The 25,269-nt window shown below is 48.3% G+C and overlaps 6 non-coding genes across 6 annotated transcripts; 3 read left to right on the top strand and 3 right to left on the bottom strand.

Moving 5' to 3' along the window:
* The first annotated feature begins 14,536 nt into the window (after window positions 1–14,536).
* On the top strand, window positions 14,537–14,608 carry TRNAW-CCA (transfer RNA tryptophan (anticodon CCA)). The gene has a single exon. It is a non-coding gene; the product is annotated as a tRNA-Trp (tRNA).
* A 578-nt stretch (window positions 14,609–15,186) lies between these two features.
* Window positions 15,187–15,258, top strand: TRNAM-CAU (transfer RNA methionine (anticodon CAU)). Its single transcript has one exon. It is a non-coding gene; the product is annotated as a tRNA-Met (tRNA).
* Window positions 15,259–18,349: 3,091 nt separating this feature from the next.
* TRNAR-ACG (transfer RNA arginine (anticodon ACG)) lies at window positions 18,350–18,422 on the bottom strand. Its single transcript has one exon. It is a non-coding gene; the product is annotated as a tRNA-Arg (tRNA).
* A 279-nt stretch (window positions 18,423–18,701) lies between these two features.
* On the bottom strand, window positions 18,702–18,783 carry TRNAS-AGA (transfer RNA serine (anticodon AGA)). The gene has a single exon. It is a non-coding gene; the product is annotated as a tRNA-Ser (tRNA).
* Window positions 18,784–23,376: 4,593 nt separating this feature from the next.
* TRNAR-UCG (transfer RNA arginine (anticodon UCG)) lies at window positions 23,377–23,449 on the bottom strand. Its single transcript has one exon. It is a non-coding gene; the product is annotated as a tRNA-Arg (tRNA).
* Window positions 23,450–25,049: 1,600 nt separating this feature from the next.
* TRNAW-CCA (transfer RNA tryptophan (anticodon CCA)) lies at window positions 25,050–25,121 on the top strand. The gene has a single exon. It is a non-coding gene; the product is annotated as a tRNA-Trp (tRNA).
* The last annotated feature ends 148 nt before the right edge of the window (window positions 25,122–25,269 follow it).

The following is a 25,269-nucleotide window of genomic DNA, read 5'->3' as shown; positions in this document are numbered from 1 at the left end:
GCCTGGGAGGTGGTGAGGCCAGAAACAGCAGGTGCTGCAGGGAGCAGCAGTCGGGGTGCAGGGAAGCCTCCCGGAGCTCTCAGCAAGGCCAGGGGCAAGCAGACTCTGCCACCAGCAGCCTGTTCTACCTTGCCCCTCAGATCAGGCCAAAGCCCATGTGTTCTTCCTCTTTAAGGCTTTAAGCTGGAGACAAAGTGGGTGAGTTCACTTGATAAGCATGCCTCGGAGCTGTGACAGCTATGGTATCAGGAGCCAAGGGTGCAATACACAGAACAGTTCCTGCTGGCCGGGAAGGCACCGGCAGATTAGCCTGACAGGGAGCCATGGACACCACGTTCCTGTGTCGCTCTAAGTGGGTTATGTGGGTGAGCTCCTGGGTCCTCAGGACACCTTGGATTCAGGCACTTGGATCCTCATGGTTGCTGTCCTCATCATTCCCACCTTAAAGGAGAAGAAGTTATGTGGCTGTCCCAGCTAGAGAATGTGACATCAGGCTAATGTGCACCCTGCGAGCTGGCAGACCACGGCTCCCCATGGACTTGGGCCCCTGCCACCCAGGTGGAAGACCTGCATGGAGTTCCTGGCTCCTGGCTTCAGCCTGGCCCAGCCCCAGCTATTGCAGGCACTTGGGGAACAAATCAGCAGATGGAAGATCCTCTCTGTCTCTCTCTCTCTCTGTCTCTCTCTGTCTCTTTGTCTCTGACTCCCCCACCCTTTTGGGACTCTCAGCAAGTGGCGCATATGCAGTTGAGGTGCCATCCACCCAGGGCAGCTTTCTGAGCCTCGAGGGACCAGCTTATATTGCGCCCTTAAGTTTCTGTTATTCTTGCTGCTGTCTGGGGGTCATAAACCCCTTCGCTCAACTTGCAGTGAGGATTTTCCCTGGACTCGGACTGGTAACCAGCGAAGCAGACCCTCCTCTGGAAAATGGCAGCAGTGAGCAGAATCCTGTCTGGGAGAACCATGGCTTGCCGGTGAAGCAGGCAAGGGAACACCAGTCCTCGGCCCAGGAGTCAGGAGGCACAAGGCCTGGACTTGTTGCTGGGTGGCTTATGGAGAAGGCAGAATGATCCACGGACATGGGCCACATACACACAGATGCACGCTGGCTTCAAGGATTGAGGCACAGACACAAGGAGCACAGTGCTGGATCCCCTATTATTGGGCACTTATGTGACTGTTCATTCCCTGGAGAGTCAAGGAAATGAGTGCCCAGACAGAGCCTGAAGTCCCTGGGAGGGAGGGAGGTGGATGTCCTGGGATGGTCATGGAGGCATCTGAGAAGGAAGTGGAATAGACTATAGGGTTATCTCAGATGGTGAGAACAGAAATACAGAGGGTCAGGAAAGCCACATGGCCTGGCTATTTGACAAAGGGACACTGAAGGCCCCAATGTCCGGGTGACACAGTTAGGGGTGAGGTCCAGGTCTTCTGGTCTCCACTGGAGGCCAGGCCACTAAACTATCAAAACAGCAACAATAATAAAAAGAAACAAAAAGGAAATCTGACTTTTCTGGGCTTCTCAGATATTAGAGCCCACATGACAATATTCCTAGGATCCTAGAGGGAAAATTAAACTGGTAATGTCACTGGAGAAAAGGCCGTGGAAGCCATGGGGTTCTTGTCTTTACCCAAGAAAGAATTCAGGCATGAGACAGGGAGTGAAGCAATAAGGCTTTTTTGGGGACAGGGCATCTGTCAGAATGGAAGGGACAGAGTGAGTGGCCAGTTGCCTGGCCTTGGGGAGAGCGAGGTAACAGGGTTGAGTGGAGAGAACACACCTGGGACGGCCAGAAAGGTGGCTCAGTAGAGCAGAGGGCTGAGTGCGCAGGCTTTTTAGACTCCTGCTTTTTAAGGGAGTCTCTTTACCTGCCCCTCTCCAGGACAAAGGATGGGGCCCCCTGGGTGAAAATTAGCGAATTCCTCCCCAGATTTGCTGGCTCTGGGCAGAGTAGAGGGGCTTCCCTTAGGGCGTCTGAGAAGGTTTTATTGCCCAATGCTCTCAAGTCAGGTAACCCATTTGGTCCGGAGGAAAGAAGTCTCCTGGGAGCTTTCCTTGGGGGGGGGGGGGGGAGGGGCTGGGACCACCCGGGAGGTTGTCAGGGTCTGAGCAGGACTTTGAAGTGCAAGATGCTGGGCTTCCGCAGTGGGTGCTAGTCTTCAGGCCTGTCTCTCACACACATAGGCTGATTCCTGACTTCCTGCCCAACAGTAACATCAGTGGGTTTGGGAACAAGTGGGTGGTGACATTTGGTGCTTATCTCTTCCTGGGTAGGGCCCTTCTGGATCCATTCTGGATGCTGCTGACCGAGGGTCCACCTCTGAGTGCATTGCACCTGTTGTCATCCAGGTGCCCGTGGCACAGAACATCACTGTTCTGCAGGAATATATCTCTCACAGCCAAGAATCCAAGCATAGCACTGGGCACTTCCAGGAGGCCACCCAGACCACCATGGGTTGTCCAGCAGAAGCAGCCCTACGTACCATGTGGACAAGAGAGCATTATTGGGTTAGCACAGCACTTGCTACAGATCAAAATGCTACCAACTCTGTGGTCCCAATATGACAGCAGGTCCAAAAGGCCTTGAGGGGCATGGAGACTGACAATGCAGACTAACAGGCTAAATGCCAAGGCTACTTAGGTGGGAAGCCAAAGAAGTGTTGCAGACAGAGTCAAGTATAAAAAAAAAACAAACCTTGGAGGCACCCACTGGTGAGCAGCAGGCCCAACCACTGGCAAGCTTCTCTGGGCATTGGAAGGACCATGTACCCACCTGGGTGTTCTTTTGGCCTCCTGGTCAAGGTGACCAGCAAAGCCTCCAACTTTGAAAGAAGCTCTTGGAAACAGCAGAGCTTTGAAGCCATTCTCCAAGCCCTGAACAGGCAGTGCCTTTAAAACCTTCAGAGTGTTCCACCTGATGGAATTCCAGGTGTCCACAACTGCCCACCCTATTCTGCCCACCATGCATACCGGAGTCTGTGGCAACAGGAAATCAGCATTGTGGGGCACCAGCCACTCAGCCTGGGCAGCCGCCAGATACATCCCTTTAAATGCTGCTCCTTACACACACATACACACAGTGCAACATGACTGCTACTATTGCTGTTTCTTTTTTGATGATGGTTCTTTGTCACTGCTCCAAGGGGAGTTTCTTTTGGTGAGGTCTGAAGTGCCGCATTTTGTTCGATCATCCAAGAGGGTAAAGCTGGGAAGGAACATGAGGGAGAAGGGGCTCTTGCTCTCCCCACCCCAGAGAAAGTATTACAACCAGGATTAACTCCAAGGCGTGGTTTTGTTAGGTAGGAAGTCAGTTATGAGCTTCTCTGTGTGTGACATAAAGGCCTAAAGAGAAGACATCTATGTCCAGCATATGCTGCATCTCAAAGTCATCCTGGTGGTGTTTCAGGGGCAGCCCAGTATTTGCATCCTGCCCTGCCCTGCCCCCTTCTACCTGATAACCTGCCAGGTTGGGGGGTCCCCACCCCTTCGGCCTGACAGTCTTCCACAATCTCCCAGGTGCAGCCCAGTATCTGCATTTCAAACACCCTGCTCTGATCCCCATTCTCTAGGGGGTCCTGCTCACCCTTCCTCCAAATTCAGGATGGTGCCAGCTAGGCTTCCTCCAGTCTGATACCTTCAGGGGAAAACTCAGAAGTTTTTCTATTTACATCCAAAAAGCCCTTTGTTCCAAGAGGAGCAGAGGTGGGGAAGCAAGATCCTTCTCCTTAAAAACCCCCAGCCTCAACTGGACTGCGCGCTCAGCCCTCTGCCTCTCTGCTGAGCTGCCCGCCTGGTTTGGCCAGATGTAATCTCTCAACCATGTAACCTCACTCCCCCCCCTCCCCTGTCCAAGCGACTGGGCACTCTCTCGGGTCCTGTCTGGAGAGGTGCCCATCCATCCTTACAGATGTCCCTTCCCTAATAAACCTTGCTATTTTACCTCCCACTACTCTGTCTCACGCCTGAATTCTTTCTTGCGCGAAGACAAGAACCCTGCAATTTCTCTGGTAACAGTTTGGATAATCTTAGCGGTGAGATGACTCCCAGCAGAAAATACCTTCCCAGCCTGCTTACTCTTGCTTGATGGTACCCTGTTTGGAAGTCTGTTGATTGAGGGACATGACCTTTATTCCACCACTGGCAATAAAAGATGCATTGTGAAAGGAGTAGAGCGAATGAGTTTTTAAGTCAAAGGTAAGTCATGATAATTGGCTGCGTGCTCACTCTCTCTCCCTTCTACCCATGATTTTGGCATCTGTACCCTATCAGGCAGTAATCCGGTCCTTTCAAGTATGCGAATGTGAAAATAAATAAGGGTCTTGCTTTTCAGAGCTTGGCTGATAAGGAAGAGGGTCAACAGGTCAGCAAGCCAGGGCAACTGAAACTGGAGCCCAGGAGGAAACAGGATCTCACACAGTCTCACTTCTCAAATGCCACAGACTGGCCCCAGGTGGAGACACCGAGGCAAACAGAGACCAGGTTAAAAGGAGTATGCCACATTCCATAGATGCAGGGGAATTCACAAAGACTCTGACCCTGCTGGCCCCTGGAAGGGAGCCTTAGCTTGCTGTTTTTATGGTTCAATAATGTACCAGGACGCTTTTCTTACCATTTCTTTTTCAGTCCCTTTTAAAACATGTTATTATGGAAATTTTCAATCAGCCGGAAAGTGGAGACAGCTCTTCAGGGGCTGGGTCACAGCGTCCGCAACTGTAGCATTTTGCCGGATGAAAAGACTTCCACCTCCCCATCCTGGCTTTTCTCCCCACACACCACACACTTTCACCCACAAGCATGGTAGGATGAGTCTCTAATAGATACATTTTTTAAATTGCAGAACCATAGTGTCTTTATCATGCCTAGTAAAACTGATCACACTGTAGTTGCTTTGAATCATCCAAGCCTAGTCATATACAAGTTCCTCCAATTGTCTCAATATTGTTTACATTAGGTTTGTTCAAATTAAGGTCCAAACAAATCAGATCATTATTTAATGTGTTAATCAAAAATGGATCGCAGTGGAGAATGGGACTGGGGATGGGAGAGTGGATGGTGCAAGGTGTTCGGCACGTAACAAATCTTCCCAGGCAGACGAATCAATTAATTCACAGGCTTTTAGTGGGGTTCCGCTCCCGGTCCCAATAGAGCAACAGAGTGGGGGAGGGGAGTTGCCCGTCAGAGATTGGGAGAGCTCCTTTTACAGATTCAGGGCATGGGGGTTAAAGGTTGAGGTGGGTCTGATCCTCATTGGTTGACCTTTAGGCACCCGTGGGGACCTTGACAAGGACTTTCTTCCCAAGAAGTACAGGTAGGGACTTTTCATTCCCAGAAGTATAGGCCTTCCTTCCATGTGGATCCCAAAGCTACTGGATGGGAGGGTGGGTAGGTGGGAAGGATCACTATATTCCTCAAGTTGTACTTATGAATGCATAAAGTTTGTATTCATTAAAAAATACACTTTGCTATTCTCCAAAAATTATTTAATGTGAGTCACAGTCAGGGCTGTCTGGGGGAAGGGAATGGAGCCTAGTTTAGTTAACTGCTAATTACTGGCTTACTCTTTTATGGGCACTGTTCCAGTGCCTTGTGCATGTATCATCTCACTTAATCCTCAGAGCATTACTTTTAGACTGGACACCATGAACTTGAACTTCTGAAATTCCACAAATTGGCCCCAGATAGAGTCTATGAAAGAAAACAAAGTGGGATTAAAAGGCGTCTGCCCCAGTCGATGATGGTGTTGTGTTCCGGATTGCCCAGACAGAAAGAACCAGTGAGACTCACCGTAATGCAAAGAACAAAGGGACTTTATTTGTAGGTCCAGCATGCTGGGGCCTGACCTCCTATTCGGTGTAGTGCTGGGAGACCAAGACCCCCTTCTCTTTGTTCTCGGGGGTTTTTATAGTTCCCAGGCAAACAAGTATTACATCAGCATTCCTTCCTTCCCCTGGCCCTGTAGGACCAAGGATGGCCCATCTTATTGGTTGCCTCCACCTGGTCCTGCGGAGCAGACCAAGGACTGCCCGGTGTCAGTTTCATCTTCTCACACCAGGCGCATCCTGGGTCTAGGCAGTTTTTTGTCTTGTGAGAAGCCTGTCATGGCGTGGCTCTGGCCTCTCACAATGGATATGACCTACTAGTCCAAGAATCTGTTTAAAATTTAGACTTTCATAGTGACAATTAAAAAGTCCTATTTGTGGGGGAGAAAAGGCAATCTTTGGATGCAGGGGCTCTGCAAGTGCTCTGAACCCTCTGAAGGTGATATGGAACTGCCTCTGCACACCCACACTGGGGAACTGAGGTGCAGAGGAGTTACGTAACTAGGAGATGAACAGATAGTTGGGACCTAAAGCCGCATCTGTCTCCTACGCTGTGCTGCCTCTGTGGGGTGATGGAGAAAACACTGCACCGTTATTTACAGTGTGGATTCTACAAACCAAACACAGCGTGAAGGACAACATTTCCACTTTATGAGAGGAAAGCAGAAAGATGCTATGCCACCTGCTACTTGCCAGCGTGATGAAACAGTTGTATTTCACTAGGCTATAAATTCCATGCCTCGTCGCCCAAAATGACCAACAAAAAGGATTTGTTGAGTGGAGGTGCACCATTCAATACATATCAGAACGACCTACTGTTCAGTTTGACTTGGCTCATAAAGCCTGAGGTTTGGAAGGACTCTCCAAGCTTGGTTAACGCAGGTGTCTGTGCAGAGCAGGAAGAGCCCCCTCAACACCATTCCCGCGGCGTGATCAGGTGTCCGCTGAGTCACTCCTGTGAAAAGACCAAATTATAGGAACTTGAGCTGCAGGATGGCGCTTGGCTTTTGTTTGCAAGCCTGGAGTCAGGTAGCATCTCATTCCGGAAAAGAGAAATCACTGTTCCAATGAGTTGAGCTGAGGAGCTTGGATTTACAGGGAAGGCTGAAGAAATCAGAACAAAGAACAACAAGCAGATAGGTTGTTCAGTCACTTTCTTCATAAAGCCTAGCGCAGACAGAACTCCCTTGTCACTCTGTTTGGCTTGGTTCACAATTGGCTATTATTGCTCACTCTCCTGGTTTCTCCAGAGGTGACATGGAACTTTAGCATGAGGGACTCCATTTTGGTTAAGCTACCTGGGGCACAGCATAAGAGCCCAGTCCAAACCAATGACTCCTATACATTTTATTAAAACTCCCCAAATGAGGAACTCATTATCTCACAAGATAGAGCTAATTGTGAGAAACTTCTTGTACCTATGAAACAAAATCTACCTCTTTGTAGCTTTCAACTTTTGTTTGTACTGTGAGGCTAAGAACAAAAAAACACCTTAATCCAATCCCTCAAATGGTACAGCTCCAAATGATTGGTTACAGTAATAAATTACCTTTGTTAATGTTGTCTGCATTGATGCTAGAATTATCCACGTAAAAACTCATTTGTTGCCCACCAGAATTTTATGAGGGAGTTCTTGCCCCCATTTTACAGATGAAGAGACTGCCAAGCCCTCCTGTGAGTATAATTAACCACAGTGTACTGTGTATTTGACAAATCCTGGGGACAGTAGACTTTAAGTGTTCTCATTCCACACCAAAAAAAATGTGTGATAATGTATATGTTAATAAGATTGATTTGGACATGCCACAATATATATAGTATTTCAAAATATGTTGTATGTACATCAGAAATTTATACAGTTTCTGCCAACTTGAATAAGAAGCACATTAAAAAAAAAAAAAAAACAAAACCCTTCCAACCACCTACGCCACTCCTTTCTCTCCCACATTCTCTCTTCCTTCTTAGTTTTTCTCCGACACTGTCAACACCTGACATGCACCCTTAGTTATTTTCTCTCTTGCTCCCACTGGACTTTTGCTTACTACTCTATCCCTCTGCTGTAAGGACTGCACCCTTTGGGGACAGGTTCCTCACAGGTCTCAGAATTGCCACATCTGAAAAAACTGTACAATGTAGAAACAGTTCATCGCTCCTCACACTTGTCCCCATGTTTCTCTTTATTTTGGCATGCAGAAAGTGTGTTTTATGAAGTGCAATATTTCAGCTTCGAAATAAAAGGCGGACAGCAATCACCACCTAACTGGAGTGTTACTGTGGACACACGAAAAAATGCCAAGTGCCTCCCACCCCACTGCTGTCCAGAGTTACTTCTCCCTTGCCGGCATTAACTCTCCCCGCCCCTGCTTCTCCTCCTGCTCCCAGCTCTCCCACTCCACCCCTTTCCCTTCCTTCCCTCCCAGGGTTCTCCCCCTGGCTCCTTCTCTCTCTTCTTCCCTCCTCATGTCCCTTTCTCCTCCTCGCGTCTCAGCAATAATCTGGAGCTTCTCCGCCCCCTGGTGGCCGCGGCGGTCGCCGCAAACGCCGGGTCCTGAGCGGAGGCCGCTGAGGGACCTAGAGGTGGCGGGGGCGGGGGCGGGGGCGAGCCCGGGGCGCAAAGAACCCACTGGGGTTCCAACAGGGTGAGGGCCCCGTCCGCCGCCAACTCAGGAGCGAAGTTCTGCAGCTTCGTGCGCAAGCTGAGTTTTCTTTCGCGAAGTCCTCTCCTGCCTGGGCAAATCCTCCAAAGTCGGTCTCCGATTTGGTCAGCTCAGGACTTTAACTGGGGGCCTCCCCTCTTCCTCGGGATGGCCTCTCAGGTTGCCAGGAAGAGAAGACCTCTGCTTGTGCAAGCACTGAGGAATCAGCCTCGCCTGTCACCTGCCAGGGATCTGCGTTGTTATCGTTGACATTGTTATTAAGAGGGACTCTGTCTAAAGATGGGAAATAATCATTCTCTACAAGGCTCACACATTCCAAGCATTCCCTAACAGGGTCAGCCAGGTTTTCATTCCTATAATGAAATTCCTGAGACAGGCGACTTTATCAAAATTGAGATCTATTGGGGTTCACGGTTCTGAGAGTTCACGGTCCAGGACGAACCGGTTCCGGTTGACTTGGCCTCTGGGGATGGTGCTGACTCTGGCGGTCTGGGGGTGCTGCAGGGACTGTCCTGGCAAAGCCACCAGGTTTACTCCTAGGGCTCCACCCTGACAACTCTGCCCAGTCACTTCCCTGAGGCCTCACCTCTAAATACCGGGTTTTGTTTCCACCCTCTTAGGATTATTAATATAAGATTTGGGGTCTACACTCCTGATGAGTCTCAGAGGTAGGCAGAGAGGCCAGCTCACTGCAGGAATCAGGAGAGATCTGTGATGAGCTGAATGACAGCACCAAAGACATCTGGAGACCCAGTGGCTTATGCCACCGATCTCGTGGGAATCTGTCCGCAGGTGGTGCTGGGTGGTGATGGTGGGCAAGGGGCCGAGCAGAGCCAAAGTTTATTTCTGGAGACCCGTTCCTTAGCTCTTCAGGACCAGATCTGAGTTTCTGGAATTGGCACTATGTAGTGACAAGAATATGGATACAAAGACAAATCCAGCTCTCAGAACTGGTGCTCGCAGTCAGAATTAACAATAAGGGTGACTAGATGCTGAGACCAGGGCTGGGGTGCAGGGAGCTGGAGTTCTGAAAATTCTCTTCCTAAGTCTCAGGATCGTGGGTCTCCGGTTTTGGAAAGGAAAAGCCTCCATAGGCTGCCAACCAAGGCAAGGAATGAAAGAAGCACCCTTAACTTGAATGTGTCCAGGATTGAATGACTTCATTTTTAAAATTTTATCCAGACTTGCTTCACTGTTAGGTATAATTACTTATAAATAATAAGAAGGAAACCAGCTTACTATGAATTGCCTTTAAATACCAGATAAAACAACCTAATAAAGAATATTCTATGAGTTAGTGTTTTTCTGGGTTGTAATTCCAGTTACCAACTTGAATTGATACTGATTTCCAGGTTCTTCTGTGGCCCTATGTTGTCAATGTCTTGTTTGGTTTTAGCTGCAACCTGTGTTGATGGCCAATTTTACTAATTTTTTTCCTTATTAAAGACAAAGTAATTTGAAGATCTCTAAAGAACAAATTCATTTACTTTTGTTTAATGACATCAAACTCTAAGTCGGTGGAAGAAACCAACTACCGACAAATTTAAGTTTTAGCACAATCTGTTGTATGAAGGCTGGTGATGTGTGCATATGCATTTAAGAATTTCACCAAAATTTGGGGAAGTGGGTAAATGTGCTTGGGACACCTACATCCCATACTGGAGTGCCTGGGTTCGAGTCCTGCCTCCTGATTCCAGCTTCTAGCTAACATGCACTCTGGGAGGCGGCAGGTGATGGCTCAATGTGTGGATTCCTGCCACCCATGTGGGAGACCTGGATGGAGCGCCTGGTCCAGCCCTGGCTGTAGTGGGCATTTAAAGTGAACCAGTGGATTGGTCATCTTCCTGTCTCTCTGTCTCTATCTCTCTGCTTTTCAAATAAAATAAATAAATTAAGATTTTAAATGATTTGACTAAACAATAGTCATTGGAAGTAGCCAATGCGAGCCAGCATTAATGAGAGCACATCACACACAGAAAACATCCATGCGGTAACCTCCCTATATCTGTTCCTCACTCTGAGAACAGAGGTCCCTTGTCCTATCCACCCAGTGTAAGCCAGCTCCTAACATCCCCCACTTCTCCCCCCTTCCTCCAGTACCAGGAAGTCCTCTAACTCTGTCAGGATTGGGTGATGGCTGCTCTAACTACTTCCTGCTGATAGAGGATGCCTGGGCCAAACTTGTGGTCAAGTTCTACTCCGTGGGTCTGTCTGGGGACCCTGGTGGCATGAGTACTCCATCCAGGGCCTCTTTTGTAACATTCTCTGGAGTTTGAAGGCCTCTATATGAGAGGAAAAAAGACTTGTCATAATATGTAGCAGACAAGGGCCAAACATGAGTATGACCACAAGTAGACAGACAGCTGCCAGCAAGGGAAGGACCTGCCTCCAAAGAGAACCTCCAAGGGAGGAGGGAGAGACGGTAGTCATCCATGCCCCATCCTGCTTGAGCCTCAAGGTCAGCTATGCTTTTTATACTTTATTTTATTTTTTTTAAAGGACCTATGCATTGTCTTCTATCCGATGTGATTATCCAAAAGCCACAAATCTTGTTCAATAAAGCGCAGGTTCCTTCTTGTCAGGGCTGTGAGAATGTCTAGAGCCCAACTATTTCGTCAGATCACTGGGGTTAAAGATTTAAGAGAAGTTTGTGGAGCCTCGACAGCTCTTACTGGGTCTTCTGATCCTTGGTGGATCTCGATGGTGAGATTTCAGAATGTCTTTTTTTTTTTTAAGAGGAGATTATCAACAAACCAGAATAGCCCCCATAGATACCTCATCCCAGCCCAGTGGAGAAGGTGTTGTGATTTATACTTTCCAGTTCTCAGGGCCTGGTACATCTCATTTATCTCATAATCTTAAAGAGAGTGTTCAGAGTCTACATTTAAAACTTGTCCAGAGGACGCCATTGGTAGGGGAAGAACATGAGCCATGGGTGTTCACTGTACATCTCCCTGCCCACTTCAAGGGCAGCACTAGATGTAGCTGTGTGCTGTGGAGAAGCAAATATCCCATTGCCCCTGAAAAGGGGTATCCTAGTGCCCTGGCCGAGCAGATTCATTCTCTTGTCAGGGAGGACCCAGGGCAGGCCCAGTGGGTGTCAGTGTTCATTTGCCAAGGAACTGTTCCATTGAATTTCAGGATTCTGCAGGCGTAACGATTGGGGTGACAGGAACAGATAGGACTCCTAAAGAGTTTGAGAAGAATGTTTCTTGGGCACTGGATGGATAGTTGCCCAGCGGTGTCATTTTGTGTGGTACCAATTGCAGTGTGTCCACAGAGTACAAGGGAGTAGTAACGGGTGCCATTTAATGCAAAGGACTCACCTTTACCTTTAGGTCACTCAACACAGGTGGTGAGATTAACATGCGGAAACTCTTGTGGAGAGTTACTGAGAAGGGAGACAAGTCTTGTAGTGTCAGAGCATGTGGAGTTCCCCAGGAGGTCTTGGGGCAGCCACCAAGACAGCCAGCTTTTCTTATCTCTCCTCGCCCTCTGTTGGGTCTCCTGGGGTGGCAACCTTGAAAAGATTGTCCAGGTGCTCTCAGGTCCAATGGCCTGCCTCTGGAGCTTCATCCTCACATCTGGGCTGGCTGAGTGATAAACTTACCCTTTGCAATTGCCTGTCTCTCCATCGACTCAGGTGACACAGACGTGTGCTTGACCAAGTCCCCTCAACCTTTCTAGATGCACAGAGGGACTTTCCTCTGGACTCTGATGGATTGCCGATAATTTAGAATAATTTAAAGGCTTGGTCCTTGCTCCTGTAAGCTTGCACAGACCCAGGCCATGCAATGTTTTCTCTTCCACATTCCCATGGGACAGCTAGGATCCCACTGGAGGGTGTTCTCAGGGAACTGCTTGTGGACCAGTGGGAAACACTTCTCTCCTGGGCTCAGATCTATCAAGTCAGAGCCATGGACAGAAACATTGGAGACCAATGTCTCCAAGTCCTTCAGCTGCTGGTAGGGCTGCTATTGTGCCTGTCAGGGTCTGATTAAGAAGCAACATTGCGTCTTTCCAGGTTAATGCAAGTACCTGGGACAAACCTCTGAAAGCCTCACATATTGGTCAGGATCACCTGTAAAACTCTGTCTTAGGTGTTGCAAGGCAAAGGAACCTGCACTTGAGTAGGTCCCGGTTCACTTGGCATCTGCTGCAGGAGTGACAGTGAGGCTGCCGTGCTGGAGAGGGGCCCAGGGCAAGGGGGACAAGAACGGGGGCTGAAGAGGCCCAGGAGGTGGTGGGGCTGAAGCAGAGACCACCGTGGCCAAAGCAGGAGAAAGGTCTGGGCCATGCCCCTAGGGGTCCCGATTATGAGGAATCTACCTTACAAAGCTGACAGTGGCGTAGCTTCTCCCGGGGGGCAAGGAAAGCCTGTACGTGTAGGGCCACACCGGCCATTCCCCTGCCCGGCCACAGCAGAGGTCTGGCCGGAGAACAACGTTGTGCTCAGTACTCCTCTCTGGGGCCAGGTCTCTCCATCTTCCAAGTTTGTCACCTGGCCACACCACTGCGCAAAGACCAGGAGTTTCTTCTTCAAGGTTTGAGAGTCGAAGGAACCCCAGTGTCTTGAGAATGCACTCAGGAAGGGGGTGTGGCTTAAATGTTTATTGCCGATTTGCAATAGAACGACCAATCAAGCCATCCCTGAGTCTTGTGTCTGTCCACTTGAGATGTCTCCCCAGTCCCCGAACTCTGGACACATAGCATCAAGGAACCCCCAGTGGAGGCGAGCCGGGGAGGCAGACACATTCTTACCTCCACCTGTCTCCTCCCCTGACTCGCTCAGAGACCAGCACCCCTTCTCTGACTTTTGGCGTTTTGCCAACTTTGATGGCCGTCATGTGGAAGTGGGCTTCTAGAAGTTCTGCTATGACCCTGAGTCCTCGCTGCCAGATGCTCCAAGGTCAGGGGAAGAGAGATTTTGATACGGAGAGACAAATCGACCACAGTGGGAAACCTTCAGGACATGACCTACAAGGAGGACTTGGTGGAAATGGGTCAAAAAATAAAAACATGGAACAGGGCATCTCTTCTCTAGAGGGGCACGAGGGAGGATGGCCCCCACAAGGCTGCCAAGTGGGGAGGGGGCTGTGTAAAGAGCCAGTGAGGGAGGCCTGGAGAACTACAACAGCACAAGGGGTGGGCCGACTTAGGCTGGGGTTATAAAGGTGTCTCAGGAGGGGCCCATCGGGGACAAAGCACCTGTTTCATCAGGATAAGGTGCAGGAATGAAGGGGAGGTTCCCAGACAGAGGGACGGGCCAGAAGCCAAAAGAGCAGAGACAAAAGGAGCAGGCTGTGGCCTTGGTTTTGATGCCGTAAGGGTCAGTCGGAGTCAGGCCATGAAACCTCAGGTACTGAGGGGCCAGCGCTGTGATGTAGTAGGTGAAGCTGCTGCCTGTGGTGCTGGCATCCCAAATGGGTGCTGGTTCAAGATCCAGCTCTTGCTATGTCCTGGGAAATCAGTGGAGGATGGCCCAAGTGCTTGCGCCCCTGCGCTTTCGTGGGAAACCCAGAAGAAGCTCCTGGCTTCAGATTGACTCAGCTCCAGCCTTTGGGGCCATCTGGGGAGTGAAACAGCAGATGGAACTCCCCTCCCCCCGCCCCGTCTCTCCCTCTCTCTGTAACTCTGCCTCTCAAGTAAAATAAAATTTTTAAAAAGAAAAGAAAAAAGAAACCTCAGGTATTGCGGGAGTGTCGCAGGCATCTTAAACCTTCAGCTGCTCAGGTGGGTAAGGGGCACTCTTAGCTACTTTTCGCTGCCTCCTTCACGCCCCAAACGACCACCTTTAGTATTTCTTAACAACAAAACTCCCCAAACGCCTGTTTTTAACCTATGGAGAAAACGAGATAAGAAAGGGAAATGAAATAGGAGCAGGAAGACGCGAAAATAGAAGCAGTTAGGAGGCAAAGAAAACGATAAAGGGGACCGCGTTGTGATGCAGAGGGAGGCAGCCACGCGTTTCTTTGTAGCCAGCTGTGCGCTTCGCACCGAGCACGGAAAAGCAGTCCCGGAGGTCAGGTTAGCAGGTGAATGAGGCCCGCCCTCTGGGGGACCTCGTGGCGCAACGGTAGCGCGTCTGACTCCAGATCAGAAGGTTGCGTGTTCAAATCACGTCGGGGTCAGGTTTATTTGCCGAACCACGGAACCTTTTATTGCAAAGTTCTGACTTTCACGCTTCGCCGATTCAACCCTTCCGGCCTCCCCGCGCCTACCTCTGGGCTCTGGGCTCTGGGCTTTGCCAAATTAAGACTCTGGGGAATGGATCTTTGCAACTTCTGGGCTGGAAGTTCCCCGCCCTCCCTAAAACTAGGTTAAAAACGGCACGGATGCGCCGGTCTCCCTCACCTGGGGCAGAGCTGCCTAAACTGGTTGTGCCTTAGCACTTTCCGGCGTAGAGGAAAAGGGAAATATTTATTTCCTCCTAAGAGTTTTTAGTACTTTTCATAATTGAAGGTGGCTGGGATGTCACAGATGTTTGCACGGGACTGTACACATTCACAAAATCCAGTGAGAGCCCTCATATTGAGTCCTGCATTTATGCGCCAGAGGAGCATATTCAGAATAACCTGTTTCTTGTTAACTGTTTTTAAGTGTAGGCCTCAGCCATTGTGTTCTACTGTGTTCTAGATCTTCACTCTGGAAATTGACTACTAACTCTGAAAGGACAACACTCAGTAGCATGGCCGTACCACTATCCCGTAGCAGAGTGGCGCAGCGGAAGCGTGCTGGGCCCATAACCCAGAGGTCGATGGATCGAAACCATCCTCTGCTATGTGTTGTTATTATTCCAAAAGACTTGACTTCCGACTTAGGCTCTTGCTACTGTCGCGGAGATGGAAGGGAATATTTTGATTCTCACTCCTCTTGGAGCTTTGCTTTTCCAGGTACAACACACTACTGTACAAAAACGGGCTCACTAAAAGTAACAGGCAGCCGGCATTGTGGTACGGGGGGTTAAGACACGGCTTACTATGTGCTGTGCACTGTCTCATCTGCTTTGCAACTTGGCAGTCAATTCTGGTTAATACTCACTTGCCGAGTAAGACTGCACTAGAGTTTCCAGAGCATCTTTCAGATAGGAAACAGCAGAGCAGAAGAGATGCTCTAAACCTCTCTGCCAGACTGTGAACACCAGCGTTCCAGCACACTGGGGCCAGAGACGGATAATAATAACAGAATAATCATAAATAAAATAATAACAGTAATTATAATGATGTGGAAGTGGCGCACTCAATGCCACAGCAGTGACCAATGAATATATTCATGTATTCCCTTTTCAATTTCCTGGTTTTCTTTACTTTGTTACACTTGTTAAGTATTCATTAGTTCAAAGAAAAAAATGGTTGCTGGTCACTGTGTAGTCCTCCGACTGGTAGTGAGTAACTAACTGCCCTTATGACACCTTATATAAGGGGAAACAATTAAAAAATGACAGGAGACAGGAAAGGAGGGTAAAGTGCATTGTGTGTGCGGGTTAATACTGGGGTGGGTGGGGATACCAGTGTAAACAAGGAGGCCAGGGAAGGTCTTGCTTAAATGATGACATTTGGGTAAAGACTGAAAAGATATGAGATTGTGATGTGCCATCTTGTCCCTGCAGTAGGAAGATGAGCCAGTGCCTGAGGCATTCCTGGAAGAGCAGTCGGTGGGTGTGGAACTCTGTGACCCAGGAGCAAAAGCTACTATTAGGAAGGTTTTTGGTCAGATTTGTTTATTTTTTGACTTTTTTATTAACAATTTTTTTTAAATTTCTGTAAGGTGAACAAGTTTCATGTGTTTCATAAAGGGCCAGATTTTGGAAACATTAAAGCCATAGATTATAGATTGCTCACATGCTGTGGGGGACTCCTGTTCTGCTTTGAGCCCTGAAATTTAATTTAAGTGTATTTTCTTAAAGTGCAGTCGTTCCCTGTGACATTCATGCTTCTGAGTTTCCTCAGCTGAGCTCTGCACAAACGGAGTTTTCTATCGTTTAGTGAAATGTCTTAACTGCAAGGGAAATACTTTGTGGAAGGAAGAGAGAATGAGCAACCCGCTTCATGCAGAAGTTTCTGCTTAGTTCCAATCACTCTGAACTCTGTCCTTCCTCTCTTCTGTTCTTTACATTGAAAAAGCCCTTCGTTAAGAAACTGTATCTAGTTGGGAGGGTAGTGTGTAACTTCTTGAGTTAAACTATTAGCAATCAGTGCACCATCAGTGAAAATACAAGTCTCCTGCAAGAGGATTCATGTTCTAAGAAGCCACACCTTTCCATTAGATCACTCGTGTATCGGATAGCTGATGCGCATGTAAATTGCGTTGCAGTGTGAATTGTTTTCCCCAGAATTCATATGCTGAAGCTCTAGCTCCCAGCATCACAGAATGTGACTGCATTTGGAGATAAGGCTTTCAAAGCAGGGGTTATGTTAAAATGAGGCTGTGAAGGTGGACCCAGATCTAAACTGAGAGATATATTTATTAAAAAAAAAAAAGAGGGGGGTAGAACTTGGATAGCCAGAGAGACGCACCAGAAATGCCCATGGAGTCGGGAAAGAACTTGTGCGACACAGCAAGCTGGCTACCAGCAACCCAAGAAGAAACCAGCCCCGCAGAAAAGAACCTAAAATCTTTGAAAAGGACAGAGAGAGGAAGAGAGAAGGTCAGTTATAAATCAGAACTCAGTATGGCGTTAGACTTCTTTGGCGCAACGTTAAATGCCAGAAAATAATGATTTCTAGTTTAAAATTCTATACCTGGCCCAATTAACCAAGTGAGGTGGTGGAGTCTAGACCTTTTGCAGGCATGGGAGATCTCAAACATTCACCTCCCATCGATGCTTTCTCAGCAGGTGATCGGAGGACACACTACTGTAAAATAAGAGAGCAAATCGAGACGGGGTGCACTTCACAGTAGTGGGAATCTCGAGAGACCCGTGGGGCGTGTGAACACCTAGTGAGGAGGTAAGCCCTCCGGCTTTGAGCAGCTCTTCAGGCTGAAGTCAGTCTAACAGGAGCTGAAAGACAGGACGCGCTCAAACTTCTAAAGACTTGTTTAGACAAGTTGGAGAGCTTGGGGCTGAAATGCTGGTAAATGCACGGAAGACTAAACAGCAAGGACAAGAACAAGAAGAACAAATGGTTACCAATTCCCCGGGGGAAATAAAAGTTGTGAGGCAGGGCAAACGTAACATTTTCTTCTGTAACTCCCCAGCAGGACTGTTTTTCACAAAGCCACACTTTAACCTTGCTGTAATGGTATCGGAAGAATCGAGCTGCAGGAAGGGTGCGAGTGTGTGGCAGAGGTCCAGGGCTGTGAAACGGAAAATAAAGTAACTGGCCATCTGTGAAGTCAACGGAAGGATTGTACAAGCATGTTCTTTAGAGATGTAGAAGGAAATATTCAAAGATTCATCGGGAGGGCAGGAAACGCTGGAGGAGGCAGCAGAGAGGGGGCTGTTGGTGTTGGTTACAAAATCTCATGAAGTGTTTCATTCTTTAATTGGTAAAAGGGGTAGAAAAGAACCTGAAACATTTTGCTCTCTAGAGATCTCTGTGAATCTCTCATTGGCAACTACCCTAGACTGATGTCTTTAAAAGTTTTCATCTCAGTGAGTTATCGATTAACGCGTGGAAAGATCGACTTTGACAACTATCCGTTTAGCTATGTGACTTCAAGAAAACTTACGTATACAAGAGTAGAGAACTAAAGCTTGAGTCTATATTATGAACAATTTTGTCATTTTGTGTAAAATGATGTTTCTACAAAAATGTAGGTAACGAACAAATTACAATTTGACTCACATATAGAAGATAATAAAATAATATGTGGAGGTCTGGGAAAATGGAACTGATGCGATCTCAAGGATAAGCAAAAGAAGGGCTTGTCGAGCCAGCCAGGAGTCGAACCTAGAATCTTCTGATCCGTAGTCAGACGCGTTATCCATTGCGCCACTGGCCCACCCACATTGGTCCTGCCGTTACCCTTGTAGAAAAAGGAAGTGGTGGAATTTACTGCACTGCACTAAAGCCGAATATGGAAAACTTTTCTTTTCATGTTATTACTCACGGTCATCTCCATTTTTAACTCAAAAACTCTCGGAACTCAGCGAAGCGTCGTTCCACCGAGTCCTTTAAGTTAGTTTACTCATGCACAACGAGACGCACGTTTTGATGTAATTCATAAGTGACGCTAAAGTTTAATCGGTCAAGTCCTTAAAGCAGAAAAAAAAGTGACTACCGTAGTCGGCAGGATTCGAACCTGCGCGGGGAGACCCCAATGGATTTCTAGTCCATCGCCTTAACCACTCGGCCACGACTACAGATACACAAGGATTCTTCAATATCCCACATGGTACCCACATCACATAGTATACTTCCTGACGTTACTAAGGATTTAATAACAACCAAGTTCACATCCTATTAGTAAAGCGGGAGGGAAAATGAACCAGCTTCAAATCCAGACTCATAGAAGTGAAACTGACATGAGATGCAATGACTTTGAACAGCCCTTGTCTCCACTGTTGGGGAACAGTTTTTTTTTTTTTTTTTTTTTTTTTTTTATACGATTTGTTGAACTCTTAGTATAGAGTTAATCATGTGTGTATAAAGTTACACGAAAATAGATCTTAGTAAAAAATAAGTATGGGAATAAGAGACGGAGGAGGAAGAGGGGTGGGAGGGTGGTATGGTGGGAAGAAGAATCGCTATATTTTTGAAGTTGTACCTATGAAATGCATGAAATTTGTATTCCTTAAATAAAAGGTTTCTGGGGGAAATTTTTTTTTTTCAAAATTCCAGACTCAGAGGTAATGAGCTGAGAATGCTCTTTATCTTTTCTAGAAAGCTAATCAACAACGTGTTTCAATAACTTCTGAAATTCTCACTTTTTTGCCTGGTAAGAAATTTATCCACAATAAACATTCTGACAAAGACATTCCTGGACCCTCCTCTGTCTTTAAGAATCTGGATTCACTAAAGTGTTGTACAGAAAATCCTATCTTGGCTCTTCATTAAGCTCAAGAGGTTTTAGCCAGCAGAAAGAACACTTGTAGGTGAAACTCAAAGGTAGACAATATTTGAGAGTCAAATCTCCTTCACTAAGTGGGCTCTTGTCTCAAGGGGAAGAATAATTGCATCTGATATTTTGTGGCTGATAGCTTGAAAAGGTGTACCAAGATGACTTCCAAAGCAAGAACAAGACACTTGGATCTCCACATTCCTGACACTGCACACCCCCACCCCCCCCAGTATCTCTGTGCATATTCATGAGTAAATGGGTCTGTATTTCATCAATGGCTCCAATCTATATACAGAAATAGGGTAAGGGAAGATTGATAAACCATAGCTTGTGTGCTGATGGATTCAGGATCACCTCCTGTCCAGATCTCTCTTCTGGGCTCAAATGTCCACCTGTCCTAAAAATGCCCCTTATTGGTGACAGAGATTTCTCAGGGTTTGCTCTCAAGCCTTTAACATGCACCTTTTAACTATATAACTCAGAAGTGGTGAATGGTAACGTACGCTTCTCAAGTCTCCTTCCCATCTGAAACCTTGTGGTGAGGGAACATCTCTCCTGCAGGCTTACAGCTGGTCCATGTTAGGGAATGCTGGCTGTGTTATCAGGAAAGGGTGGAGGTGGTGCTGGCCGGTTGCTCCAGTCCATGGAAAGCCAGCTGTAGAACCAAACACATAAGTTGGGGTTTTGCAGAGCCCCTCTGCAGTTTTTATTTATTTATTTTTTCATTAAGGGGCTTTGAGAACTAGACTTTATGTCTAGCTTGATTTTCCCCTTCATCTTGGGACATAAGAACCATATAAGGGCACAGACAACTGCACAGCCCAGCGAGATGAGGAAGGTATGGTTAGGGTAGTGTGAGAAACACACTTGTCCAAACCCAGGGAATGGACTCGGGAGACACAAAGCACATCAGAAGTGAGACTTTCAATGCTAATCTTGCAAGATTAGGTGTCTGGAAGGCAGGCACTACCAGTGCAATTGCAGTGGACAGCTTATCCCTAACGTGCAGGTCCTCACTGGCTAAGTACTATGGGGCTGCTATCTTCCCGGACATCCCCTAAGATTTATCATTCCAGGGTAAGGCCATCCCTCCCCCTCTTTCCTGTTCAAGTTTCCACCTCTCAGAAATGCTGTTTGCTCCATTAAACCAACCCTGCCCCCATTTCAGCATCCTTTTTTTCTGGGGATTTGTGTTCACAAACTGTGTGGTTGTCACAACAGCAAGCTAGCTACCATTCAGAGCTAAACAGTTTACTTTGAAAATGAATAATAAATTCTTACTTTTTACAAGTAGCCAAGTAGGTATTAGCTTATGTCTATAAGAGGGCCTGAAGGAGACGGGAATTTTGAAAGGAAATGAATCTTTGTGCAATGGAATGAGGAAACAAGCCCTAGATTACACCTAAAGTAATAGCTCTTGTTCTTTAGCCCTGTTAGATGGGTTTCAGCCCTCTCCCGGTGCGGGGGGGGGGGGGGGAACTTAGGGCAATACTCCTGCCCTGCACCCTGGGGCCTATTATGCCCAGACAACACTGTGCTGATAAGATCTTGGGAGGATTTCTGGGAAGGCTACATCCAGAAATGTCTCACCCACAATTTCCCAGGAGAGGGAGGAGGGGAAAAGAAACAGGGTACCCATACACACGTCCATGAAACTCCAGTCTGAATGCAGATGGGCTCTCGGTCCTTTACTGAGATGTCCACCTGGTCTCTCAGGTGTATTTCTCTTCATCAGACTTTGCTACCTCGCTTACCACTACTCCTTCTCATATCTGAACTCCTTATGTGAAGACGAAAGCCTTTGAGCAGTGAACTCTGGCAACTGTACCCCACACTGAAAGTTTGTCAAAGCCCAACAATGGTGCTCCAGGATAGCAAACTTGCAAAGCTTGCAAACTGCTAGGAACTACATCTGCTTTAAGGGGGGTGAGTGCATGAACAAACAAGATTGTAATTGCAAACATAGTCAGCAAGTAGAAGGGAGGTGAACCAGGGCATCCAGAACAAAGCTCCAGTTACCACAAAACACCAACTAAGACCGTCAGCATCAGCTCCTGGGTTGAGTTGCACATCTCCAAATCATTCAAGCCCTTCCAGATGGTTTTATTCACTTTGGCCTCCAATAAGCATGAGCTCACTGTTTCAACCATGCTAGCTAGGATGCAGGCTTGCTAGGCCATGACACCTGAGCCTACAGTTGTACAAAATGAATCCATTACATCAGTGGTGCCCATGGACAGTGCTAAGACAAACATGATGAAGTTCAAGTCGCGCATCTTTAGGTAGTCTGCCAATGAGACAGATGCCAGCAGCCGCAGCCAGGGTGCTGCTGACCAGTGCTGCCATGGGATATGCCATTCTCTAAAGCAGTGGTTTTCAATTAAGAGAATCACCAAGCCACTTTCGAGATGTGTCTAAGACATGAAATTCACTATTGCTTTCTGTCTGTTCCCTGTAGACATCTCTAAACTTGAATAACATTGTACCACACCTATGACATGGGAAAGGACAGAGTCAGGTGATCCCGATTGACAGATAATCCCAACCCGGAGATCTTTCAGACCACTCTTTTGGGATCTTCGATCTCTTATAACATAACCCTGGCATCTCCTAGCATCCTGGAAAGGGCTGTCTGTTTTTAGCCCCAAATTCTTTCCTGATAGCAGGCCTCCTGTCCTGGCTTGCACTTTTAGCAACTCTACAAACTTATTAGAGCAGTAATCCCAGATTACTCACTCCTTCCTTGATGCTGCAAGGTGCTGGACAGAAAGAGGTGCCAGTGACCACCTCCTGGGTTTCCAAGTCAGCAACTCAGCACTGCCAGGCACCTAGTGAAACCTCCAATGCTGATGGGATGGAGCGACTGTTGCCCAAGAGGGAGGAAGCCCTGGGCCAGCTAACACAACCAATTTCTTGGCTCCTTGTGTATTTAGGGCTCCTATCCTTGGCTAAGGACAATCCCTGCTGGCTTTATCAACTGTTAGTGGTCTCAAGGGACTTCTCTGCTTTGATGCCACTGAACAATCAACCTTAAGTGAGAGCTGTCCAGAAAGCTTTTGTTACAGTTAAAAGTTCCCTAAAAAATAAAAAATAAAAGCAGTTCCCTAAAAATACTGCTTTTCTTTGCTGGGGCTTTCATAGCAAGCTTAGGGGAGTGTCCAGGCTGTAGAAAAACATCAAGTGGAGGGCCCTCCCAGTTTACTACATCTTCATCCATTGTAGGATCAGAAATCTGCCTCAAATTAGTTTGTTGTTTGTGGTGGTCTAGGCCCCTTTGACAATGTTGCAAGATAAACCCCCTTAGAGCATTCTGGGGTGGGTGAGCTCTTTGCAGCTGTTCTAGAGCCTGGTCCCTCCTCCCCAAATCCTACACTCCCAAGAGCTCCCTTGGCAGCTTCACCATTATCCCCCTTTAGCAACCTTAGAACTCAAACAAGGTGGCCTTGTAAAGGCTCTGTGGTGTTTGCAATGGATGGGAAGAGCTTGGAGACTATGAAGTCTGTAAATTCTATAGACTTTCATACTGGAGCGTGAAGGGGCATCACATGCATAATTGGCTAAAACCCAAACCCCAACCTCTCTGGTGCCAACATTCTAACTCAGCAGGTCCCAAGATGGGGAGACAGGGAAGGGAGATATATAGGCCGTAGAAACATGCAGTTCAAGGAGTTCCCCAGGTGCTGGCCTGAGGACTAAATTCTGAGTAGCATCTACCGAGAAAATGGAATATTTGGTTGGTGGTACTGTTGGCAAAGAGATAAACAGATATCTGCAGGATAGAACAGGAAGTACAAAGCAAAGACCAAGGGTGTGGAGGAAAAGTGGAGTTAAGGCGAAAGGCAGGAGTTCCTGCAGACCTTCTGGGGTAGTTTGGAGGAATAAATCAGCCAATAAGCAACCACGAAGGGATTCGAACCCTCAATCTTCTGATCCGAAGTCAGACGCCTTATCCATTAGGCCACGTGGTCTCCTGGTAACCAGCTTGCAAATATGTGCATGAGAAATAAACTGCCCTTCTCCAAGCGTTGTGACTAAATCGGTGAAATTATCCTAAGCCAGGAGTATGCCAGTCCCTCCCCTCAAAAACCTTGGTTTAGATGGAGAAAGCAGTCTAACAGTCAGAACGCCTGTGAGGTTTTAACCGGACAAGCAGCAGGGGCAGTAAAACGGGGCTTCAGTAACCAATCACAGAGCGCTCTGTCTTTTGATGGCGATCGGGGAGAAAGGCCACGTCGAGGAAAAGATGCTGGAGCTGGCAGCCGAAGGAGGAAAGGTGAAAATAGAACCGCTGCTGGCCAGCCAAGCTGAAGCCCGAGAATTGACGAGGACGTGGGCGAACTCCCTAAGTCCTACTAAGGCACAAATGCAAATGGAGCTAAAAGTTGCGGAGAGAGGTTAACAGCAACACAATCTGTGACCTGGAAAGCACGGGGTGCGCGCTCCCAGAAAGCCCAACCCCGAGCCGGGAGCTGGAAAAGCAGCTGCGAGCCCGATTTACCGCGCCCCGGCGTCCCTGCCCGGGTGAGCTGCCTGGAGCCACCCCTCCCCACAGCCCTCGGCCAAACTTCCAAGGCGCCACAAAGCGATCGTATCTGGGAAGAGGGCCCTTGAAGAGGTTTTCTGGTAAACTGGGAGCGTAAGTGTGGGCCCTAACCCCTCGTGTTCTCCTAAGGGACCCGGGCACAGACCTACAGAGGAAGAGCGCGTGGAGACCGAGCGGGAAGCGGTCGCCGGCGAGCCTAGTGGGCTAAGGAGGAAACCGGTGCGGCCGACGCCTGGACCCCGGGCTTGCGGTCCCCGGAATTGGGAGAAAACACGTTTCTGCTGTTCACACGCCCCAGGCTAAGGGATCTGTGAGGGCAGCGCTAGCAAACCGCGTCACGCACGGTCCTGAAAGCAAGGTTTGTGGTCGTGAGCGAGCACAGCGGCAGGGCTCCAGGCCGGAGCACGACCCCGGAGGTCCGGGGGCGGCCTACAGCTTGCACCTGCACGGTACCCGCTGCTGCACTTTTTGGGGATCCGCCGGACTGCCGGAGGAGAGCCTACAGGGCCAAAAGAAAACAGTAAGGGCTGAGTGTCGGCGGCTTACGACGGGTGATCGTTGTGGAAGACCACAAGGCCCGCAGATTCTGACCTACAGTGAGGAGTTCCTGCAAAAGCAGCCACTCCCGCCAGGCAGACCGAGGGCCGAGGAGGCAAGGGGGCAGTGCGGGCTGGGGTCTCCTTCAGGACAGGGAGAGTAGTACGGCACAGGGCGCAGCTGTCTTGTCCCTATTCCATGGCGGATTAAAGCCACTATGCACACGAGTTTCCCCCAAGCAGGAAGACATCCACAGGTGGAGACACTGAACAATGAGAAGCAATGGAGTTTTTCCGCCGTCCCTCGGGCTTCGCGGTTTGTATGTCTTCTGGTCAACCCTAGATTTTTCTCAACCTTGGTGAAGCTGTGTCTGTAGGGAGAGAACGGATCAAACCAAGTAGTAATCGATACATCAAAAAGCTTAGGAAGGTGGGAAGTGAGCGAAGGACTTAAAACCCTTGGTGTAAAGAGAAACAGCGGCTCGGCGTGACCTCGTGGCGCAACGGTAGCGCGTCTGACTCCAGATCAGAAGGCTGCGTGTTCGAATCACGTCGGGGTCATGGCTACTAGTGTTTTGCCATGGGAGGAAAGGAAAACCAAGAGGGGCTTGGAGTCGGAGGAATCCTTAACTCAGGTTAAGGATCTCAGCTTGAGATCGGAAAGCGGCCAGGCTGCGTGTGCCCTCCCAAAGACCCTGGGGTCTGCTTC

This window comes from Oryctolagus cuniculus, chromosome 5, assembly GCF_051225735.1.
Source record: "Oryctolagus cuniculus isolate XC-2025 breed Fujian yellow rabbit chromosome 5, ASM5122573v1, whole genome shotgun sequence".
In the NCBI taxonomy this organism is placed as follows: domain Eukaryota; kingdom Metazoa; phylum Chordata; class Mammalia; order Lagomorpha; family Leporidae; genus Oryctolagus; species Oryctolagus cuniculus.
Note: the sequence above shows the minus strand (reverse complement) of the source record. Positions and strands in the feature narration are given on the sequence as shown.